This window comes from Hypanus sabinus, chromosome X2 (assembly GCF_030144855.1).
Source record: "Hypanus sabinus isolate sHypSab1 chromosome X2, sHypSab1.hap1, whole genome shotgun sequence".
NCBI lineage: Eukaryota > Metazoa > Chordata > Chondrichthyes > Myliobatiformes > Dasyatidae > Hypanus > Hypanus sabinus.
This window is the reverse complement of record NC_082739.1, coordinates 2,191,969-2,217,166: the sequence shown is the minus strand read 5'-3', so window position 1 is coordinate 2,217,166 and position 25,198 is coordinate 2,191,969. Positions and strand designations below refer to the sequence as shown.

The 25,198-nt window shown below is 41.1% G+C and overlaps 1 protein-coding gene across 2 annotated transcripts in view; it reads right to left on the bottom strand.

Moving 5' to 3' along the window:
- The window catches only part of sik3 (SIK family kinase 3), a 361,914-nt gene that overhangs the window by 109,356 nt on the left and 227,360 nt on the right, over positions 1-25,198 (bottom strand). The gene's annotated exons all lie outside the window — the stretch shown is intronic.

The following is a 25,198-nucleotide window of genomic DNA, read 5'->3' as shown; positions in this document are numbered from 1 at the left end:
CTTTGTCCTGGATAGCATTGAGCTCCTTAAGCCAGACAAGTGGAGACTATTCCATCACATTCTTGATTTGCCCTACAGATAGTGGGATGGCATTGTTCAGTCACTCATGGTGAGTCACGTTGGAGATTCACTCACTGTGGGATACCCAGCTTGCGACCTGTCCTTGTAGACATAGCACTCACTCAACTGTTCCAGAAGAGTTTCTGGTTAAAGATAACACATAGGATATTTATAATAGGGGACTTCCATGGATGGTCCCAAGTCTGGCTATAAAAGGAGGAGGGTTGGGCATGGGGTTAACAACCTTATCCTCTCAAAACCCACCCAGAGCTACAGAAACACCAATAGAAGCTCTGAAGACCTCATCCCTGGGAGAGGGGTGAAAGACAGGCCCAGAACAGAGAACTCTGGCAATCTGCCATTTATTGTTCAGTGGATTTATACCTCATGTTAGTTTGCTCACCATCTGACATGGATCTGGTCTGGTTGGTATGTGTTTCGGGACGCAACAAACTCACTCAGTGGTGGCAAAAGTACAAGTCCCTTATGCGGAGATTATTCTACGCTCTGCTACTTTCAATGTTTCTTCCAAGTGTTGTTCAACATAGAGAAGTACTGATTTATCAGATGAGGAAGGACACTAGATAGCAATCAGGACAAGTTATTATTCTGGTCTACACATACATTCAGAACACCAATGGAAACAAGTTAAATCAATAATGAACAGATCCACAAAGGTGTGACAATTAGTAAAAAGCACTGAACTACATTAGAGAAGGAAAACAAAGATACGCCTGGAACAGAATATCTAATTCTTTAAATGAATATTGTTATTCATCACTCCGATTAAGCAAAAGCAACTACTGAACAAAAATTTGGAAGCTGAACTGGGCTATGTCAACAAACTACCAGATTGTTCTTTTAGCTCAACAAATTAATCTAAAGTTTGCATTTTAAATAATGTATCAATAGAATGCATTACATACTGAAGGTCAAATATATTAGTCCAAAAAAAAAGCTGACAAAAACATTGTCAAGTGGAGATATCATGGTCTAGAAGCAGTACTGTGAATAAAAACGTTTACTAAACTAGGATGGAGGCTCTCTAAAACTTTATGCACACAAGGCTTGTTTGAGAAAATGGGCACAAAATTTCTCATGCAAACTCCTATTAGTGCAGATTTGTGAAGATCATGGAAGAAGTGAATTGGCTGGGAAGATGCTGGGGGAATTGGTGAGGAGGTGAGAAAGTGGGTGTAACCTGTGGAGTGGAAGAACAGGACCACACTGTAGAGGAGAAAGAGTAGTGAGCATTTTGGAAGCCTGGGAAAGGATCAAGATGGTCTTGTGTCTATGATCCTATTATAGTGATGGTCAAATGAAAAGAAAAGAATGAAAAAATAACAGACCCTGAAAGATTTGATGAGGGAGATATCAGATGGATTGTTCAGGTGTTATGTCAAAGGAGCTGGAGAGATTTTACGTGGTTTCAGGCCATGAACATCAGCAACAAATGGAGAAGTATAAACAATCTCTGACAAAACATATATGGAAGATATGGGCATCAAGGAATCCTCATCACATGGCCATATAAAATTCAACTATTTAAATAAATGACAAAGCAAACTTCAATTTTCAATTGAAATTTATTTTGAATTGTTGCAGTGAGTGAAATTATTTGTAAGCCTTGTCTGCCCAGTATATTTTCTTGTAAATGTCTCCAAAATACACACCATTTTATGTCAATACACATGTCCAGCAGTTTTTGCATATTGTACTCTTTATATAAATGACTTGCATCTAACTTCCAAATTGTCCTATTAGTGTACAAAGCACACAATCACTTTCTAAAAATACTTTATCATATAAAATCCTTGTGCTATGAGATAGAATTTCCAGGCCTTTGTTCTGTATCTGTGTTCTCTTTGCTTAAAGTTTAATCTTATTGAGCGGCATGGATTAGAAACAGATTCTCTGCAGCTGAAAATAAATTCCATAATGGTTGGTCAGTTGTTATTAATAGGACAGTGAAAAATAGTCAATAGCCAAGCATCTAAAACAGCAGGTGAGAAGTATTTTCTTTCTGCGTTCTTTTGAACAAAGCAAGCTGTCTTCATGTGAACTTTCTGATTTGTTTTTATGTTAACATTTCTAAAACCAAATTTTTTCTGAGGAGGGTATAATATTTTCACTGCTCATCATATTGGTTGCAATTAAGTATTTAAGTGTGCTTACTGGAAATTTCTCAGCTGATATTTTAAACATTTGCACCTATACACTAAGTACATCAACAGACTAAACAATTGATCAGCATGACCAGACTAGCAAGAAAAACTCAATGGCAAAAACCTACATTAACTGATTGAAATTAAATCCATTAATACAGTTACATAATGGATTATTTGATGTACTCATATTCATAATAATATTCTAGTACACTATATAATAGAGTTAAAGAGATTGCTTGTCAACTTTCTATTGCAGCTCTACACAATCCATCACCAAAGAATGGAACAATGATCCCTCATTAGACCTCATGTTGGTGAGGCCTAATTTGGAGTATTGTGTGCAGTTCTGGTCACCTAACAACAAGAAAAATATCAATAAGATTAAAAGAGTGCAGAGAAAATTTACAAAGGAGATGCCAGGACTTGAGGACCTGAGTTATAGGGAAAGGGTGAATAGATGAGGATTTAATTCCCTGGAGCAGAGGAGAATGAAGGGAGAATAGATAAAGGTATACAAAATTAATTATTATTTATTTATTGAGATACAGCACAGGGTAGGCCCTTCCGGCCCTTCGACCCATGCCACTCAGCAATCCTTCAATTTAATCCTAGCCTTACAACAACCAACCAGTATATCTTTCAACTGTGAGAGGAAATGAAAGATAGGGTAAATGCAAGTAGGCTTTTACCACTGATACGAGAAAATCTACAGATGCTGGAAACCCAAAACAGGACACACAAAATGCTGGAGGAACTCTGCAGGCCTGGCAGCATCTATGGAAAAGAGTAAACAGTCGACATTTCAGGCCAAGACTATTCTTCAGGACTGAGGTTTGGTGAGATTTGAACTACAGGTCATAGATTATGGGTGAAAGGTGAAATGTTTAAGCGGAAAATGAGGAAGAACTTCTTCACTCAGAGAGTGTTGAGAGTATGGAACAAGCAGCCAGCAGAAGTGGTGGATGCAGGTTTGATTTTAGCATTTAAGAGAAATTTGGATAAGTACGCAGATGAGAAGAATATGGAAGACTGTGGTCCGGGTGCAGGTCGATAGGACAAGACAGATTAATAGTTTGGCACAGACGAGATGTGTCTGAGGGCTTCTGTTCTGTAAAATTATAAAACTATCAGACACAGGAGTAGAACTAGGTTACTCGGCTCATCTAGTCAGCTCCACCATTCCTTCATGGCTGATTTATTATCCCACTCAGTCCCATTTTCCAGCCTTCTTCCTGTAACCTTTGACACCCTGACTAAACAAGACCCCATCAACCTCTGCTTTAAAAATACTCAATGACTTGGCCTCTACAGCCACCTGTGGGCAATAAAGTCCACAGATTCACCACCCTCTGGCTAAAGAAATTTCTTCGCAACTCTGTTCTATAAAGGGACATCCTTCTGTTCTGAGGTTGTGCTCTCTTGACTCACCCACTATAGCAAACATCCTCTCCACATTCACTCTACCTACATAGGACTTCCAATATTCAATAGGTTTCAAAGAGATCTCCCCCCCCCCCCACCTTCTTCTAAACTCCAGAGAGTATAGGCCTAGAGACATCAAACACTTCTCATGTGTTAACCCTTTCATTCCCAGAATAATTTTCATGAACCTCCTCTGAACCCTCCAGAATGCCAGTACATCTTTTCTAAAATGAGGGGGCCAAAATTGCTCACAATTCTCAATGTGTGGTCTGACCGGTGCCTTATAATCATCATGTAATCCTGATACATCTGACTTTAGCTTCGCCCTCTCAAACTACAGGGTTATTTCTGTCAAATTATGATCACTTTCTGCCCAGGGTTCCTTTACCTTAAAGCTCCTTCATCAAATCTGGTTCATTACACAGCACCCAATCCATAATTGCCTTTCCCCTAATTGGCTCAACCACAGGTTATTCTAAAAATCCATCATTCTACAAATTCTCTCTCTCTAGCACCAACCTGATTTTCCCAAAAGTACTTGCATATTGAAATCTCCCATGACTATCATGTCATTACCCTTGTTACATGCCCCATTTCTCTTTGCAAGTTATATCCCACAACTTGGCTGCTATTCGGGGGGTTATATATAACTTCCATCAGGGTCTTTTTACTCTTGCAGTTTCTTAACTTTAACCATATAACAATTACAGCACAGAAACAGGCCATCTCGGCCTTTCTAGTCCGTGCCGAACGCTTACTCTCACCTAGTCCCACTGACCCGCACTCAGCCCATAACCCTCCATTCCTTTCCTGTCCATATACATATCCAATTTTACTTTAAATGACAATACCGAACCTGCCTCTACCACTTCTACTGGAAGCTCATTCCACACAGCTACCACTCTCTGAGTAAAGAAATTCCCCCTCGTGTTACCCTTAAACTTTTGCCCCCTAACTCTCAACTCATGTCCTCTTGTTTGAATCTCCCCTACTCTCAATGGAAAAAGCCTATCCACGTCAACTCTATCTATCCCCCTCATAATGTTAAATACCTCTATCAAGTCCCCCCATCAACCTTCTACGCTCCAAAGAATAAAGACCTAACTTGTTCAACCCTTCCCTGTAACTTGGGTGCTGAAACCCAGGTAACATTCTAGTAAATCTTCTCTGTACTCTCTCTATTTTGTTGACATCTTTCCTACAATTCGGTGACCAGAACTGTGCACAATACTCCAAATTCGGCCTTACCAATGCCTTGTACAATTTTAACATTACATCCCAACACCTATACTCCGGTGCTCCCGGTGTAGCCTTTTATATATTGGTGAGAGTAAATGGAACAAGTGCTACACCTGCCCTTACAATTCCTCCCTCACCACCATTCAGGGCCCCAGACAGTCCTTCCAGATAAGGCGACACTTCACCTGTGAGTCAGCTGGTGTGGTATACTGCATCCGATTGGCGAGACGCAACGCAGACTGGGAGACCGTTTCGCTGAACACCTACGCTCGGTCCGCCAGAAAAAGCAGGATCTCCCAGTGGCCACCCATTTTAATTCTACGTCCCATTCCCATTCTGATATGTCTATCCATGGAATCCTCTATTGTCAAAATGAATTCAAACTCAGGTTGGAGGAACAACACCTTATATACCGGCTGGGTAGCCTCCAACCTGATGGCATGAACATTGACTTCTCTAACTTCCGTTAATGCCCCTCCTCCCCTTCTTACCCCATCCCTGACATATTTAGTTGTTTGCCTGATCTCCATCTCCCTCTGGTGCTCCCCCCCCCTTTCTTTCTCCTGAGGCCTCCCGTCCCATGATCCTTTCCCTTCGCCAGCTCTGTATCACTTTCACCAATCACCTTTCCAGCTCTAAGCTTCATCCCACCCCCTCCGGTCTTCTCCTATCATTTCGCATTTCCCCCTCCCCCCACTACTTTCAAATCCCTTACTATCTTTCCTTTCAGTTAGTCCTGACGAAGGGTCTCGGCCAAAACGTCGACAGCGCTTCTCCCTATAGATGCTGCCGGGCCTGCTGTGTTCCACCAGCATTTTGTGTGTGTTGTTGTTTGAATTTCCAGCATCTGCAGATTTCCTCGTGTTTGCTCCTATACTCAATGCTCTGATTTATAAAGGCCAACATACCAAAAGCTTTCTTCACCACCCTATCCACATGAGATTCCACCTTCAGGGAAATATGCACCATTATTCCTAGATCACTCTGTTCTACTGCATTCTTCAATGCCCTACCATTTACCATGTATGTCCTATTTGGATTATTCCTACCAAAATGTAGCACCTCACACTTATCAGCATTAAACTCCATCTGCCATCTTTCAGCCCACTCTTCTAACTGGCCTAAGTCTCTCTGCAAACTTTGAAAACCTACTTCATTATCCACAACGCCACATACATATCATCTGCATACTTACTAATCCAATTTACCACCCCATCATCCAGATCATTAATGTATATGACAAACAACATTGGACCCAGTACAGATCCCTGAGGCATACCACTAGTCACCGGCCTCCAACCTGACAGACGGTTATCCACCACTACTCTCTGGCATCTTCCATCCAGCCACTGTTGAATCCATTTTACTACTTCAATATTAATACCTAATGATTGAACCTTCCTAACTAACCTTCTGTGTGGAACCTTGTCAAAGGCCTTACTGAAGTCCATATACACATCCACTGCTTTACCCTCATCAACTTTCCTAGTAACATCTTCAAAAAATTCAGTAAGATTTGTCAAACATGACCTTCCATGCACAAATCCATGTTGACTGTTCCTAATCAGACCCTGTCTATCCAGATAATTATATATACCATCTCTAAGAATACTTTCCATTAATTTACCCACCACTGACGTCAAACTGACAGGCCTATAATTGCTAGGTTTACTCTTAGAACCCTTTTTAAACAATGGAACCACATGAGCAATTTGCCAATCCTCTGGCACCATTCCCGTTTCTAATGACATTTGAAATATTTCTGTCAGCCCCGCTATTTCTACACTAACCTCCCTCAAGGTCCTAGGGAATTTCCTGTCAGGATCCGGAGATTTATCCACTTTTATATTCCTTAAAAGCACCAGTACTTCCTCCTCTTTAATCGTCATAGTTTCCATAACTTCCCTTCTTGTTTCCCTTACCTTACACAATTCAATATCCTTCTCCTTAGTGATTACCGAAATTGTTCAAAATCTCCCCCATCTCTTTCGGCTCCGCATTTTAAATCATTCTACAGGTATATTAGGAGCAAAAGGATAGTAATGGTTAAAATTGGTCCTCTTGAAGATCAGAGTGGTCGGCTACGTATGGAACCAAAAGAAATGGGGGAGATCTTAAATGGGTTTTTTGTATCTGTATTTACTAAGGAAACTGGCATGGAGTCAATGGAAATGAGGCAAACAAGTAGTGAGGTCATGGAACCTATACAGATTGAAGAGGAGGAGGTGCTTGCTATTTTGAGGCAAGTCAGAGTAGATAAACCCCCAGAACCTGACAGGGTATTCCCTCGGACCTTGAAGGAGACTAGTGTTGAAATTGCAGGGGCCCTGGCAGATATATTTAAAATGTCAGTATCCACAGGTGAGGTGCCGGAGGATTGGAGGATAGCTCATGTTGTTCTGTTGTTTAAAAAAGGCTCAAAAAGTAATCCGGGAAATTATCGGCCGATAAATTTCACATCTGTGGTACGTAAATTATTGGAAGGAGTACTAAGAGATCGGATCTACAAGTATTTGGATGGACATGGACTTATTAGGGAGAGTCAACATGGCTTTGTGCACAGTAAGTCATGTTTAACAAATCTATTAGGGTTTTTCGAGGAGGTTACCAGGAAAGTGGATGAAGGGAAGGCAGTGGATGTTGTCTACGTGGACTTCAGTAAGGCCTTTGACAAGGTCCCGCATGGGAGGTTAGTTAGGAAGATTCAGTCGCTAGGTATACATGGTGAGGTAGTAAATTGGATTAGACATTGGTTCAATGGGAGAAGTCAGAGAGTGGTAGTGGAGGATTGCTTCTCTGAGTGGAGGCCTGTGACTAGTGGCGTGCCACAGGGATCAGTGCTGGGTCCATTGTTATTTGTCATCTATATCAATGATCTGGATGATAATGTGGCAAATTGGATCAACAAATTTGCTGATGATACAAAGATTGGAGGTGCAGTGGGCAGTGAGGAAGGTGGAATTTAATACAGACAAGTGTGAGGTATTGCACTTTGGAAGAACAAACCAAGGTAGAACATACAAGGTAAATGGTAGGACACAGAGGAGTGCAATAGAACAGAGGGATTTGGGAGTACAGCTACATAATTCCCTAAAAGTGGCGTCACAAGTAGATAGGGTTGTAAAGAGAGCTTTTGGTACATTGGCCTTTATAAATCAAAGTATTGAGTATAAGAGTTGGAATGTTACGGTGAGGTTGTATAAGGCATTGGTTAGGCCGAATTTGGAGTATTGTGTACAGTTTTGGTCACCGAATTACAGGAAGGATATTAATAAGGTTGAAAGAGTGCAGAGAGGGTTTACAAGGATGTTGCCGGGACTTGAGAAATGGAGTTACAGAGAAAGGTTAAATAGGTTAGGACTTTATTCCCTGGAGCATAGAAGAATGAGGGGAGACTTGATAGAGGTGTATACAATTATGATAGGTATAGATAGAGTGAATGCAAGCAGGCTTTTTCCACTGAGGCTACAGGAGAAAAAAAACCAGAGGACATGTAATATACATAAATATACATATTTGTAATATACATAAATGATCTGGATGATGGGGTGGTAAATTGGATTAGTAAGTATGCCGATGATACTAAGGTAGGAGGTGTTGTGGATAATGAGGTGGATTTTCAAAGCTTGCAGGGAGATTTATGCCGGTTAGAAGAATGGGCTGAACGTTGGCAGATGGAGTTTAATGCTGAGAAGTGTGAGGTTCTACATTTTGGCAGGAATAATCAAAATAGAACATACAGAGTAAATGGTAGGGCATTGAGGAATGCAGAGGAACAGAGAGATCTAGGAATAACTGTGCATAGTTCCCTGAAAGTGGAGTCTCATGTAGATAGGGTGGTGAAGAGGGCTTTTGGAACGCTGGCCTTTATAACTCAAAGCATTGAGTACAGAAGTTGGGATGTAATGCTAAAGTTGTACAAGGCATTGGTAAGGCCAAATTTGGAATATTGTGTGCAGTTCTGGTCACCGAATTATAGGAAAGATATCAATAAATTAGAGAGAGTGCAGAGACGATTTACTAGGATGTTACCTGGGTTTCAGCAATTAAGTTACAGAGAAAGGATGAACAAGTTAGGTCTCTATTCATTGGAGCGTAGAAGGTTGAGGGGGGATTTGATCGAGGTATTTAAAATTTTGAGAGGGATAGATAGAGTTGACGTGAACAGGCTGTTTCCATTGAGAGTAGGGGAGATTCAAACTAGAGGACATGATTTGAGAGTTAGGGGGCAGAAGTTTAAGGGAAACATGAGGGGGTGTTTCTTTACTCAAAGAGTGATAGCTGTGTGGAATGAGCTTCCTGTAGAAGTAGTAGAGGCCAGTTCAGTTGTGTCATTTAAGGTAAAATTGGATTGGTATATGGACAGGAAAGGAGTGGAGTGTTATGGGCTGAGTGCGGGTAGGTGGGACTAGGTGAGATTAAGAGTTCGGCACGGACTAGGAGGGCCAAGATGGCCTGTTTCCGTGCTGTGATTGTTATATGGTTATATGGGTTAAGGGTGAAGGGGGAAAGTTTAAAGGGAACATTAGTGGGGGGCTTCTTCACAAAGAGAGTGGTGAGAGTGTGGAATGAGCTGCCAGATGAAGTTGTAAATGTGGGCTCACTTTTAACACTTAAGAAAAACTTGGACAGGTACATGGATGAGAGGTGTATGGAGGGATATGGTCCAGGTGCAGGTCAGCGGGACTAGGCAGAAAAATGGTTCAGCACAACCAAGCAGGGGCAAAAGGCCTGTTTCTCTGCTGTAATGTTTTATGGTTCTGTTTTGTCTCATCTGTCCGTGGAACACAGTCCCAGAAGCATTGTGGAACATCCAGGAGGTCTTTGCAAACTTGAGATGTGCAGCAATGTCCTTTTTGGAGAGCAGCGGTTTTCTCCATGGTGGCTTTCCATGAACAACATTCTTGTTCAGTGTTTTTCTTATAGTGGGCACATGAACAGAGACTTTAGCAAGTTCTAGAGATTTCTGCAGGTCTTTTGCTGTTATCCTCGCATTCTTTTTCAACTCCTTCAGCATTGCACATTGCGCGCTTGGTGTGATCTTTGCAGGACACCCACTCCTAGGGAAAGTAGCAACAGTACTGAATTTCCTCCGTTTTTAGACATTTTTTCTGACTGTGGACTGATGAACAGTCAGGTCTTTAGAAATGCTTTTGTAGCCTTTTCCAGCTTGGCATATCTCTCCAATTCTTCTTCTAAAGAGATTTCCTTGAGAAGCACAGGCTCTGTCAGTAACCTGACTTTGTGTGTCTTATTAAAAGCGTAGGCCACCTCTACAACCCACACCTCCAATCTCATCTCATTGATCGGAACACCTGACTCCAAATAGCTTTCGTAGATGGCATTACACTAGAGGCTCACATACTTTTTCCAACAAATTAATGTAATATCAGATCATTTTTCTCAATAAAAATAAACAAGTATAATTTTTAGTGCTATTTATTTAATTGGGTTCTCTTTATCTAGTTTTAGGACTTGCGTGAAAATCTAATAGAACCAGAGAACACTACAGCACAGAAAACAGACTATTCGGTCCTTCTAGTCTGTGCCAAAACTTTATTCCGCTAGTCCCATTGACCTGCACCCAGTCCATAACCCTCCAGACCTCTCCCATCCACATATCTATCCAATTTATTCTTAAAACTTAAAAGAGTGAGACCGCATTTACCATGTCAAATGGCAGCTCGTTCCACACTCCCGCCACTTTCTGAGCGAAGAAGTTCCCCCTAATGTTCCCCTTAAACCTTTCCCCTTCCTAAAACCATGTCCTCTCATATTTATCTCTCCTAATCTAAGTAGAAAGAGCCTTCTCGCATTTAGTCTGTCTATACACCTCATAAGTTTTTTAAACCTCTATCAAATCCCCTGCATTCTTCTATGCTCCAAGGAATAAAGTCCTAACCTGTTCAATCTTTCCTATAATTCAACTCCTGAAGACCCGGCAACATCCTAGTAAATCTTCTCTGCACTCTTTCAATCTTACTGATATACTTCCTATAGTTAGGTGACCAGAACTGCACACAATACCCCGAATTTCACCTCATCAATGTCTTATACAACCTCACCATAACATAATTAAACAATGGAACAACATGTGCTACCCTCCAGTCCTCCAGCACCGCACCCATGGCTAAGGACATTTTAAATATTTCTGCCAGGGACCCTGCAATTTCCACACGAGTCTCTCTCAAGGTCTGAGGAAATATCATGTCAGGCCCGGGGGATTTATCTACCTTTATTAGCTGTAAGGCAGCAAGCACCTCCTCCTCTTTAATCTCTATATGTTCCATGACACTACTGCTTGTTTCTCTTCCTTCTATATACGCTATACCAGTTTCCTGAGTAAATACTGATGCAAAAAAACTGTTTTAAAATCTCCCCCATCTCGTAAGGCTCCACACAGAGATGACCACTCTGATCTTCTAGGGGACCAATTTTGTCCCTTACTGTCCTTTTAATCTTAATATACTTTTAGAAACCCTTTGGGTTTACCTTCACATTACCTGCCAAAGCAACCTCATGTCTTCTTTTTGCCTTCCAGATTTCCTTCTTTAGTATTTTCTTACATTTTCTATACTCTTCAAGTACCTCATTTGTTCCTTGTTGCCTATACCTGCTATACACCTCTCTTTTTTTCTTAACCAGATCACCAATATCCCTTGAAAACCAAGTTTCCCTATGCCTGTTAACTTTGCCTTTAATCCTGGCAGGAACATGCAAACTCTGCACTCTCAAAATTTCGTCTTTGAAGGCCTTCCACTTACTGGCTACTCATCCTCCCTCCTGAGAATACCGAAAACTCGATCTGAGATATTGCAGACCCTGGCACCAGGTAGGCAACAGACCATCCGGGATTCTCGATCTCTCTCACAGAACCTCTTATCTGTCCCCCTAACTATCGAATCCCCTATCATTACTGCTCTCCTCTTTTCCCTCCTTCCTTTCTGAGCTGAGGGTTCAGTCTCAGTGCCAGAGACAGACAGACAGACATACTTTATTGATCCCGAGGGAAATTGGGTTTCGTTACAGCCGCGGCAACCAAGAATAGTGTAGAAATATAGCAATATAAAACCATAAATAATAAGTTAATCATGCCAAGTGGAAATAAGTCCAGGACCAGCCTATTGGTTCAGGGTGTCTGACACTCCGAGGGAGGAGTTGTAAAGTTTGATGGCCACAGGCAGGAATGACTTCCTATGACGCTCAGTGTTACATCTCGGTGGAATGAGTCTCTGGCTGAATGTACTCCTGTGCCTAACCAGTACATTATGGAGTGGATGGGAGTCATTGTCTGAGATGACATGCAACTTGGACAGCATCCTCTTTTCAGACACCACCGTCAGAGAGTCCAGTTCCACCCCCACAACATCACTGGCCTGACAAATGAGTTTGTTGATTCTGCTGGTATCTGCTACCCTCAGCCTGCTGTCCCAGCACACAACAACAAACACGATAGCACTGGCCACCACAGCCTCGTAGAACATCCTCAGCATTGTCTGGCAGATGTTAAAGGACCTCAGACTCCTCAGGAAATAGAGGCAGCTCTGACCCTTCTTGTTGACAGCCTCAGTGTTCTTTGACCAGTCCAGCTTATTGTCAATTCGTATCCCCAAGTATTTGTAATCCTCCACCATGTCCACACTGACCCCTTGGATGGAAACAGGGGTCAAGCGACCACTACAACTTGTCCCTGATAAGTCGTCCCCACCAACAGTATCCAAAACAGCATACTTATTGTTGATGGGAATGGCTACAGGAGTGCTCTGCTCTTTCTGACTATTCTCCTTCCCTCTCCTGACAGTCACCCAGTTACCTGCTTCCTCACTTTTAGGGGTGATTGTCTCCCTGAAACTCCTGTCTATTTCTGCCTCTGCCTCACGAATGATCTGAAGTTCATCCAGCTCCAGTTCCCTAACTCAGTTTGTCACATCTTAGTTCATATTTATGCAGAAATAGAGAAAAATCTACAAGTTTCACAAACTTTCTAGCACCACTGTATAACACCTTGTCCTGTATTCATCACCCTTTTTGATTCTGCTCCCATGTTACACTTCAGCTCATCCCATTGACTGCAGTTTTACCCTATCATCTGCCTGCCCTTCCTCAGTCACACTACACACTGCATCAACTTGTATACCAACTGCCCCCTCCAAATCCCTATCACTCTGGTTTTCATCATCCTGCCACCTTAGTTTAAACCCTCCCCAGTGTGTCGTGTTCTACAACTATTAGTTAAGAAATCCATAAATAATTGCCAGAAAGTATAGCTTTATCCAATATGGGTGCAATACTGCTTAGCGCTGTGATGTGAGGTTCAGCAGGTCACAGTCTCAGGGAAGAAGCTCTTCCTGTGCCTGCTGGTGCGGGAGCGGAGGCTCCTGTAGCGCCTACCGGATGGGAGGGGAGTAAAAAGTCCATGGTTAGGGTGAGATGCATCCTTGATAATGCTTTTCACCCTGCCCAGGCAGCGTTTATGGTTTATGACAGTCCTGATGAAGGGTCTTGGCCCAAAATGTTTACTGCTCATTTCCACGGATGCTGCCCAACCCGCTGAGTTCCTCCAGCTTGTTATATGTGCAGTGTTTATGGTAGATGTTCTCAATGGTGGGCAATTAGGTGTCAATAATCCGCTGGGCAGTTTTCACCACATGCTGCTGATAACTTACATCACAGCAAGTTTTATTCTGTACTTCAGTTTTTATGGGTAGTGACTTGTGAATTCTGCAAGAGTGGATTCCCATAACCCAAATGGCCATGATGCAGGAATCATCAGAAGTGTACCTCAATACAAACTGATTTTAAGCAAGATGAAAAAAATCTGTCTCATCTGTGATCATTTAGCAGAATTTTCCAATTGAATTTGCACAATACACCAAACACATGTGTGACGTGAGCTCTTAAAACCAACAGCATTATTATCTCAAGCTAACAGCCCACACAAATCCTTTGAGCACTATAGTACCCAGCCCACATAAAAATTAAATTTAATTAGCAGCTTACTACACAGGAATATAAATGTGATCAACTCAGGTCTGTTCCTGCAATTCCCAAGACAATCAGTCCTGACATAAACTGCCAAAGAAGCAAGGAAAATTAAAATGAAATGATACCATCTTTGACCACTATTCACCTGATCAACACTGATACAGCAACATCCTTATCCACAGATTAAACTGCACATATTTTTCTAATTACCTAATACTATACCAGTATTACAGAAGTTTAAAAAAATCACATCAACAGCAATTAAAGGAAATTTTCAGAACAGCTTTTAGTTAATCTAGTCTCCAAATATCAGAAATTCTCAATTAGTTGTGTGTTTGTAATAAAACAAACAAATTAAACACAGAATCTGATCATTTGTTTCTGATTTTTGTGGGAAAATCCATTAATACACATCCCTGTAACTCATTACTCCAAACCATGAATGCAATTGGTTTGGTTCATAGGATCCACTGGAGAAACAAGCAAGTCTTGATTCTGGGATTATGTGGGCCACAGCAAGCCCAAGATGTGGCCAACTGCAAAGTCAGAGATCCCAATGAGCGGAGTCTCTGAGATAAAGGCCAAGCATTCTGAAAGTTGGAGTAGTTCTGATACTCCAGCCCTGATAAGGTGCAGTCTGCTATTTCTGCAGTCATATCTCTTTTTCTCCAAGTGAAACTTTGCACAAATAAAAATGTCAAACTAATCTCAAAATCCAAGTTTAATACAATAACACAGAAGAATTTCCATAGCTTCAACTAATGTAATTTCATCCACATGAGTGAATCTAGCCAGTGTTAATTTCCCTGATAATGGGTCTTCGGTCTGAAATATTAACTGTTTTTCTTTCTGTAGATGTTGCCTAACCAGCTAAGGATTTCCAGCATTTTCTTTTTATTTCAGATTTCCACCATCTGCAGTTTTAATAGTTTCCACCAATTTATAACGTTAACACATTGCATATCTTATAGTTACAGAATTATACAGCATGGAATCAATCTATTCAGCCTACGACATTCATTGCAATCAGGAACCATCCATATTTATCATATCGTCCAGTATTTTTCCCCAGTTTTCCACACCAAGGTGATTCAAGTGTTTGTCAACTCTCTAAAATACAGTCAGCGTGTCTACTTTTACCACTCTCTCAGGCAATGTATTTCCACACTCGTGGTGGAAAAGGTCCTCCTCAGATCCCCTCTAAATCTTATTCCTTACCTTAAATCTATCTTCCAGTTTTATGTACCTCTGTTATCTGATTCCTAAATGAACACTGATCCTGTGAACACTACTTCACTTTTTTATTATTTCTGTTTTTGCATGATTTTTAATTTATTCATTATACATATACTGTAATTGATTTACTTATTTATTATTATTACTTTTACTTTTTTTCTTCTTGTATATTATGTATAGCATTGAACTGCTGCTAAGTTAATGAATTTCATGACACACGCCAGTGATATTAAACCTATTTCTGATTCTGATATAGGAAATAATTTCCTGCAATCTACTCTATTTATGTCCCTCAAGATTTTATGCATCTCAATCATGTCCCCTCTTAACCTCCTCTACCCCAAGGAAAACATACCCAGTCTCTTCTCATAACTGAAGCTTTCCATCTTAGGCAACACCCTGGTGAACTTCCTTTGCACACTCTGTAGCACTATCACAACTTTCTGATATTGTGCTGAATCACAGGATCCAGCTTCATGAATATCTAAATCCCACCACTGTCCGTAAAGAGTTTGTACGTTCTCTCTGTGACTGTGTGGGTTTCCTGCGGTTACTCCAGTTTCCTTCCACATTCCAAAGATGTATGGATGAGTAGGTTAATTCGTCACATGGGTGTAATTGGTGGCACAGCCTCATTGCACTGGAAGGGCCTGTTATCATACTACATCACATTTTAAAAAGCCAGTTTACACTTAAAGTGTTTAGTGAGTAAAAATGGCAATGTAATTCATTCCAAAGGCATTTATAGCTTTTTGGGTGAGATAGAAAATACCTGATCAGATTTTCTAATTCTGCACAGGTGTTCCCACATGACAGGAGAAAGAAAAATGTCCTGTACCTTCAAGGTACAAATTTTAAAAAGCTCTCCCTACACACACTAAAACAAGAGTTAAAGGAGATAGAAAAACAAAAAATACTGAAAAGCCTTAAGAGGTCAGGTAATAACAGTAAAATACAAAATTGCATTAATGTTTAAGCTTGAAGATCCTTCCTTAGAACATTTTTCCACTTCCCTTGATCTTTGTACGAATTCTGATGAAGGATCTTTCAACTAAAATGCAACTCTTCCTTGTTCCACAGATGCTACCTGACTTGCTGAGTGTTTCCAGCATTTTCTGTTTTTATTTCACATTTCCAGCATTTGCAGTACTTTTTTTTTAAATGGGAAAAGAGTGTCAGGCATGAATGTGAAGAGCACAGTCCCAAGGTCTGGATGTAATTAAGTATGTAGTTCAAAGATATCCACCTTGATTAGGATCAGTGATTTTTAAAAAAAATTCATCTCACTCAAACTGTACCACTAATCTTGATTGATTGGTCGTCTGTCATATTTGATAATAACAGATTTGTGTAGTTCTTCTGTTGTGAACTGCACAATTTGGTGACATATACATACTTTGATAATAAAAATTTACTTTGAACTTTGCACAAAGAAATGTGTGCAGGAGATTTTAAAGTGGAAAAGCTGTTGCTCTGGGACAGATGCCACTCTCTCAATCTTGGAAGTCCAAGGCCAGTGGTATGAGTAGTCGTCATAACTGGGGTCTTCCTTGGTTGTAGTGGATGACCATGGCTTCTTCTGCGCATTGGCATGCCCTTCGCTCTCCACAAAACATTGCAGAACCGCTTCCTGGCCACTGATTCTCACTGTTGATCTCATCCACTTATTAATAATCTGAATTCCAACAATCAGGACCTAATCTCATCCATTTCCCCCAAATATACTTAGCACTCTTAATCTCACACTAGTATTTCACAGCTTGCACACTTAACGCGCTATTCAACCATCATGGACAATACCCTAACCGCTGACACAGTTTATTCCACTGTGCAAGCTATGGCAATGCAGTACTGGCACCAGCAGCAAGAAATATAAAGAAAGAACACAATCACATCACTTCAATGGAGAGTGGGTACTGGCCTAACTGGTCTACATGATTTGTGGCCAACTGTAGGACTATGGCTATCGATAGTATGCTCGGAGGCAACCCTTTCCACATCAACAATCTCACCATTTTCTTCTATTTTACAAGCTGTAACTGGCGTACGCATCCACTCACTCAACTTTCTTCCATTACCATAACCTTCCGCAGCTGTCAAGAACTCTAATCTGCTCACTGACAGGTTTGAGCAAGCAAGTGAAGCTGGAAGCAAACTGTAAATCAGTTTCACTAATTTTAGTTTAGACATAGCCACACTACACAATAACTTAAAGACATTATTTAGATATGGTGAATCATTCAGTATGAGCAGTGAAGGATGGGGTTTGTCAGGGAAAGGTACTTCAATGGAGCAGTCTGCAGAAGATTGATTCAACAGACATAATTCACCATTAAGGCTCAAACTTCCACTGTCCAGTTCCCCTCACTGTTTAATATACCTCTATCAAATCTTTACTAACTTTTTTCTTTTCCTATGGAAAGAATACTAAACTCATTAATGACACTTAATTATGCAGATTAGTGACTCACTTACTTATGCAAATGACACTCAGATTTATATAAGTGTCATTAAGTGACTAGGTTCCCATACAATCATTAAAAAACTGCATTGAACAAATTACTGATTGGATGAGCCAAAATTTCCTCTAGAAAAGAAATCTCCGAAGAGAAATCTGAAATAATTGTTTTTGGTTGCCAAAAAAGAATGATTAAAAGTCAATGCTAACTTACAATCCATATCGTTATAGTTCACAAACCAAACCAGAAACCTTGATGTTGTGATGGACTCCAGCTTAAATTTTAACTGCCATATTAAAACAATTACAAAGTCAGCCTACTGCCATCTTAAAAATAAAGAATGTCACAGCAAGATCTCAAAAAATTCATCCACGCGTTTATTTTTAGTGGTCTTGACTACTGTAATGGTGTTTTCACAGGTCTCTGGAAAAAGTCCCTCAGGCAGCTGCAGCTCATTCAGAACACTGCTGCTAGAGTCCTTACTAAGACCAAGAAAATAGAACATATCACTCCAGTTCTCAGATCGCCACACTGGCTTCCTGTTCATCGGAGGATTGACTTTAAAATTTTACTATTGGTTTATAAAGCACAGAATACTCTAGGGCCAAAATACGTTTCCTATCTCTTGCTGCATTATGAACCTTCCCGAGCTCTCAGATCATATGGGGCAGGTCTGATTACCATCTCCTGGGTCAAAACTAAACATGGTGAAGCAGCTTTTAGCTACCATGCTCCACGTATCTGGAATAACCTTACAGAGAATCTGAAGCCTGCACCAACTTTAAGCTCTTTTAAATCAAGGCTTAAAACTTTTCTTTTCACTGTAGCTTTTAATTAGAATCTCCTTCACTGTAACTTCTATTTATCATATCTATGTTTTGTGTGATTTTATTCTCTTATATATTGTCTGAAATTTGATGTTTGATTTTTATAGCTTGTTCTTTGAACTGCCTTGTGTTTGAAAAATGGTATACAAGTAAACTTATTTGCTTGCTAATGTATCCTAGTAATGTATCCAAGAAGAGCGTGGTAACCTATCTAAATGACTATTGCCCAGTGGCACTTACATCCACAATGATGAACTGTTTTGAGAGGCTGGTGTTGAAGCGCATCAGCTCCTGTCTGACTGGTGATTTGGATCCACTCCAATTCACCTACCAAAGCAACAGGTCTACAACAGATGCTATCTCGTAGGCTCTTCATACAACCTTGGAACATCTGGACAGCAAAGATGCATACATCAGGATGCTCTTTGTCAATTACAGTGCAGCGCTTAACACCATCGTCCCCTCAAAGCTAATCAGTAAACTCCAAGACCTGGGCCTCAATGCCCCTTTGTGCAATTGGATCCTGGATTTCCTCACTTGTAGACCCCAATCAATTCAGATTGGCAAAAGCATCTCCTCCACAACCTCCATCAACACAGGAGCGCCACAGGGATCTGTACTTAGCCGCCTTGCTCCACTCGCTTTACACCTAGGACTGTGTGGCTAAGTACAACTCCAACACCATATACAAGTTTGCTGACAACACACACCACTGTTGTGGGTTGTATCCAAGATGGGATGAATCAACGTACATGAGGGAGACTGAAAACTTGGTTGGGTGGTGTAACAACAACCTCTCACTCAATGTCAACAAGACCAAGGAACTGATTGTAGACTTCAGGAGAGGGAAACCAGGGGTCCATGAGCCAATAATCAGAGGATCAGAGGTGGAGGGTCAGTAACTTTAAATTCCTGGGTGTCACTATCTCAGGGGACCCGTCCTGGACCCATTATATAAATATTAGCGTGAATAAAGCACAACAGCGTCTCTACTTCCTCAGGAGTCTGCAGAGATTCGGCATGTCATCAAAAACCTTGGCAAACCTCTATAGATGTGAGGTGGAAAGTGTGCTGACTGGCTGCATTACGGCCTGGTATGGAAACACCAATGCCTTTGAGTGGAAAATCCTACAGAAGGTAGTGGATTTGACCCAGTACATCATGGGTAAAACACTCCCAACCATTAAGCACAGCTACATGAAACGCTGCCGTAAAGAAGCAGCATTCATCATCAAATATCCTCACCACCCAGGCCATGCTCTCTTCTTAGTGTTAACATCAGGTAGAAGATACAAGTGCCTCAGGACTCGCACCACCAAGTTCAAGAACAGTTATTACACCTGAACCATTGTTCAAAAGGAGATAAATACACTCATTTAAGGACTGCTTTATCTTGTTATTTCATGCTCATTATTTATTGCTATTTATTTATCATCTATATTTGCACAATTTGTTTACAGTTCCTGATGTTTATAGTTAACAGATCCTGTTTACAGTTACTGTTCAATAGATTTGCTAAGTATGCTCGCAGAAAAAGAATCTCAGGGTTGTATGTGGTGACATGTATGTACTCAGATAATAAATTTTACTTTGAACTTTAGTAACTATAGTATTTTAATGCAGGACATATTTATGTACTTTTATTTGGAATGACTCTAATGCCTTCACATCCTTCCTGTAATGTAGCAGCCAGAATTAAACATAATCCTCCAGTTGAGGCCAGACCTGTATTTTATAAAGATTCATCATGATGTTCCTGCTTTTACATTTTATCTTCTGTTATGCTTTTGTGTTTCCCATGTCTTTCTGTTGTCAGTCTTCATATCAATACCCAATGATTTTTCTGCGTCAAGTATTTCAGCTTTGCTGATAAGCCTCTTAGGTACCATTCTATCTAAAGGATTCTGGGACTCCTCAGCCACAGCATTTCTATTCCTTCAACTCTCTCATCAAAAAATTCTATCAATGAGCAAGGGTGGGTTGCAACTCCAACTTTGCTCAGGACTGAATATATTGGCAGCTAATTTTTCCCAATACTGGAGTAATAATTTCAATACTTGCCAATCCAATCATTGTACATCACCTAATAACTGACGTCTCAGCTAATTCCAGCACAAACTGAAGCCACTGAATGCCTGAGATTAAAATTATCTGACTTACCTTAAATTGTTTAAAATATTTTACTGATATCATATTCCACTATAGCTATAAACTTTAATGTTTAAAAACATATTAAGTACATGATTTAAATCACAAGAAAAACTAAGTATTCAAAATTATTATATTGAATGAATGCACACAAGAAACTCAGGAAGCACCAATAGTAAATATGAAAGTTGAGCAGCTTACAATTGTAATTAATATGTTTACATTCTTGAGTCCATTTCCCTAAATAAATGCTTTAATTTTTATATTATGCAATACCAACTAGCCTAATGTTTACTCAGTGCAGACTAGTGACACGTTAATTGAAGAGCGCTTCATTGCAAGTTTCACGGTTATGAACATTGGGAACTATAGAACTTGTATTAAATCAATGTCACTTTCATTAATTTTACAATTACAAAGATACCACAAGGTTCTCAGATGGCCTTGGAGGTACAGGAATATAGGCTTACAAATATAACCAATGAATATACTCTCAGAACTATTGAAGGACTTTTAACATTTTTTTTTGTGAACCTCACAGAGAGAAAGGAGGAACAAAATGAAGACAAAAGAAATTGAGGATACTGGAATCTTGGAAACAAAATACAGGACACTGAAAGAACTAAGCCAGTGAAGTATCACCTGTGAGAGCAAACAGTACAAGTCAACATTTCGGGCCGAGACTCTGCATCAAGAATGAGAGGGAAGAGGAATGATTGCTGGGATCAGGGAGAGTCATAGGGAATATAGCACAGAAAAAGCCCTTCAGCCCATTTAGTCCATGCCAAAACCATTTAAACTGCCTACCCCCATCGAACTGCACCGACCATATCCCTCCATATTGCTACTATCCACGCACCTATCAAAACTTCTCCTAAGCGTTGAAATCAAGCTCACTTGCACCACTTGTGCTGGCAGCTCATTCCACACTCGCACAACCCTCTGAGTGAAGAGGTATCCCCTCACATTCCCCTTAAATTCCTCACTTTTCACCCTTAGCTCATGACCTCTGGTTGTATTCCCACCCAACCTCAGTGGTAAAGCTTGATTATATTCACCCAGTCACTACCCCTCATAATTTTGGATATCACTATCAAATCCCCAGCAACATCCCCTGTAAACTTTCTCTGTACTCTTTCAACCATCATTCCTATAGGTAGGTGATCAAAACTGCACACAATACTCCAAATTAGGCCTCACCAATGTCCTATACAACTTCAATATAAGGTGAGATGTGGGATAGATCCTGGAAGATAATAGATGGAACCAGATGGAGAGGGAATGATGGAACAACATGAGGCAGGGGGTTGTACAGATATTGGTAGGTAATAAACGTAATAGAATGGGGAGGGGGTTTTGTGAAGATGCAACTACCAGGAGAGGGGAATGGGAGAGGATTACAAAGGGAGAAGCATAAAAAGTAAATCTGTGTGGAAAAAAGAAAATGGAAGGGAAAAGAAGAAAATAGGTGAGCATCTGTGGGAAGAAATAACCAGGAGCGTCAGTTAGCTGAAACTTGAAAACAGGGTTGTGAGCTATGCAAGCAGAATACAAGATGTTGTTCTTCCGATCTGTATTTGTCCTCTCTGCAGCAATAAAGAGTAAAATAAAAAGCGATAAAATGACATGCAATTGGAAGCTTAAAATGGCCAGGGTGACAGAGTGCAAGTGCTTTCTGAAACAGTTGCCCCATCTTTGCCTAGTTTCACCAACACAGAGGAGGACACACTGTGAGCACTGAATCCAGCGCACAAGGTTGGTCTTGTCTTGTCCATACTGCACCAACCACCACCGCTGGGCTATAAAAGTGCAGGAGCAGTGTGTGGTTAAGTGCCTTGCTCAAGGACACACACACTGCCTCAGCTGAGGCTTGAACTAATGACCTTCAGATCGTCAGCCCAAAGCCTTAACCACTTGGCCACATGCCAACAGAGACACTGTCAATTTCTGCCTCACCTGGATGAGCTGTTTCAAACCCTGAATGGTGATGAGATAGGAAATGAAGGAGGAGGTGTTACAACCCCATAATTTGCAGTGGGAAGTGCCAGGGGCCTGGGAGGGATGTATAGGAAGGGATGAGTGGACGAAGGAATCCCAAGACAACAGCCCTTGCAGAAAGCAGAAAGTGGGAAGGAAGGAATAGGGAAGATTTGACTGGTGGTGAGGTCACATTTGAGTTGGCAGAAATGGCAGAGGGTAATGCAGTGGATGCTGAGACCAAGGGTGGAAGGTAAGGACAAGTTAAGTCAAAGTAAATGTTCTACACATATGAAGCAACACCAAACACAATAAAACAGAACATGCCACTTGGCCCTTCCTCTGCCATTCAATATGATCATGGCTGATTTGTCCAAAGCCTTAACTTCTTGTCTGTATCAGTTCTTCATAACCCTCAGTTTTCAATCTTTGAAAAAGTTACCCACTTTCTCTATAAATATTTCACTGTTCTAGACTCCGCAATCCTCTGGGGAAAGAGAAATCCTGGCATTAACCATCCCCCAAGAGAAGAAACTTATATCCACTTCAGTTTTAAATGACCTTCCCTCATCCTGTTACTGTGTTCCCTTGTTCAAAATTCTCTCATATTGGACTCAAGAACCTACCATCCACCCTTTCTCTAAATGTTTGAATAACATCACCATTCCTCTTCTCAGTTCCAAAGAATATCAACCTAACGTTCTTAACCATTCATAATAGTATATATCTCTGAAGTCCAGAAGTGATTCTTAAACAGGGGAACCAAAACAGTCCACCACATACTGACATACCATCACTATTACAATGCTTCACTAATTTTAAGCTCCAAGCAATGCAACATGGAAATAAGCCCTACAACCTAATTGTGTATGGAACCAGAGGAGATGGCGGAGGTACTTAATGAATACTTTGCTTCAGTATTCACTACGGAAAAGGATCTTAGCGATTGTAGGAATAACATGCAGTGGACTGAAAGGCTTGAGCATGCAGATATTAAGGAAGAGGATGTGCTAGAGCTTTAGGAAAGCATCAAGTTGGATAAGTCACCGGGACCGGACAGCATGTAACCCAGGCTACAGTGGGAAGCGAGGGATGAGATTGCTGAGCCTCTAGTGAAGATCTTTGCATCATCAATGAGGATGGGAGAGGTTCTGGAGGATTGGAGGGTTGTGGATGTTGTTCCCTTATTCAAGAAAGGGAGTAGAGATAGCCCAGGAAATTATAGACCAGTGAGTCTGACTTCAGTGGCTAATAAGCTGATGAAGAAGATCCTGAGAGGCAGGATTTATGAACATTTGAAGAAACATAATATGATTAGGAATAGTCAGCATGGCTTTGTCAAAGGCAGGTCGTGCCTTAGGAGCCTGATTGAATTTTTTGAGGATGTGACTAAACACTTTGATGAGGGTACAGCCGTAGATGCAGTGGATATGGATTTTAGCAAGGTATTTGATAAGGTACCCCATGCAAGGCTTATTCAGAAAGTAAGGATGCATGGGATCCAAGGAGACATTGCTTTGTGGAACCAGAACTGCTTTGCCCACAGAAGGCAAAGAGTGGTTGTAGACGGCTCATATTCTGCACGGAGGCTGGTGACCAGTAGTGTGACTCAGGGATCTGTTCTGGGACCCCTACACTTTCTGATTTTTATAAATGCCCCGGATGAGGAAGTGGAGGGATGGGTTAGTAAATTTGCTGATGACACAAAGGCTGGGGTGTTATGGATAGTGTGCAGGGCTGTCAGAGGTTACAGCAGGACATTGTAAGGATGCAAAACTGGGCTGAGAAGTGGCAGATAGAGTTCAACCCAGATAAGTGTGAAGTGGTTCATTTTGTTAGGTCAAATGTGATGGCAGAATATAACATTAATGGTAAGACTCTTGACAGTGTGGAGGATCAGAGGGATCCTTAGGGTCTGAGTCCATTGGACACTCAAAAGCTGCTACGCAGGTTGACCCTGTGGTTAAGAAGGCATATGGAGCATTGGCCTTCATCAATCGTGGGATTGAGTTTAAGAGGCGAGAGGTAATGTTGCAGTTATATAGGACCCTGGTCAGACCCACTTGGAGAACTATGCTCAATTATGGTCACCTCACTACAGGAAGGATGTGGAAAGCATAGAAAGGGTACAGAGGAGATTTACAAGGATATTGCCTGGATTGGGGAGCGTGCCTTATGAGAATAGGTTGAGTGAACTCGGCCTTTTCTCCTTGGAGCGATGGAGGATGAGAGGTGACCTGATAGAGGTGTACAAGATGATGAGAGGCATTGATCGTGTGGATAGTCAGAGGCTTTTTCCCAGGGCTGAAATGGCTAACATGAGAGGGCACAGTTTTAAAGTGCTTGGAGGTAGGTACAGTGGAGATGTCAGGGATAAGTTGTTTACACAGAGTGCTGAGCGCGTGGCATGAGCTGCCGGCAGCAGTGGAGACGGAAACTACAGGATCTTTTAAGAGACTCCTGGATGGATATATGGAGCTTAAAAACATAGAGGGCTATGGGTAAGTCCAGGTAGTTCTAAGGTAAGGACATGTTTGGCACAGCTTTGTGGGCCGAAGGGCCTGTACTGTGCTGTAGGTTTTCTGTTTCTGGGCCACATTAACTATCAACCATACACAATTAAAAGCTACATGAATTCCATTTATTATTCTCCCCACATTGTCTTCAACCCCCTCCA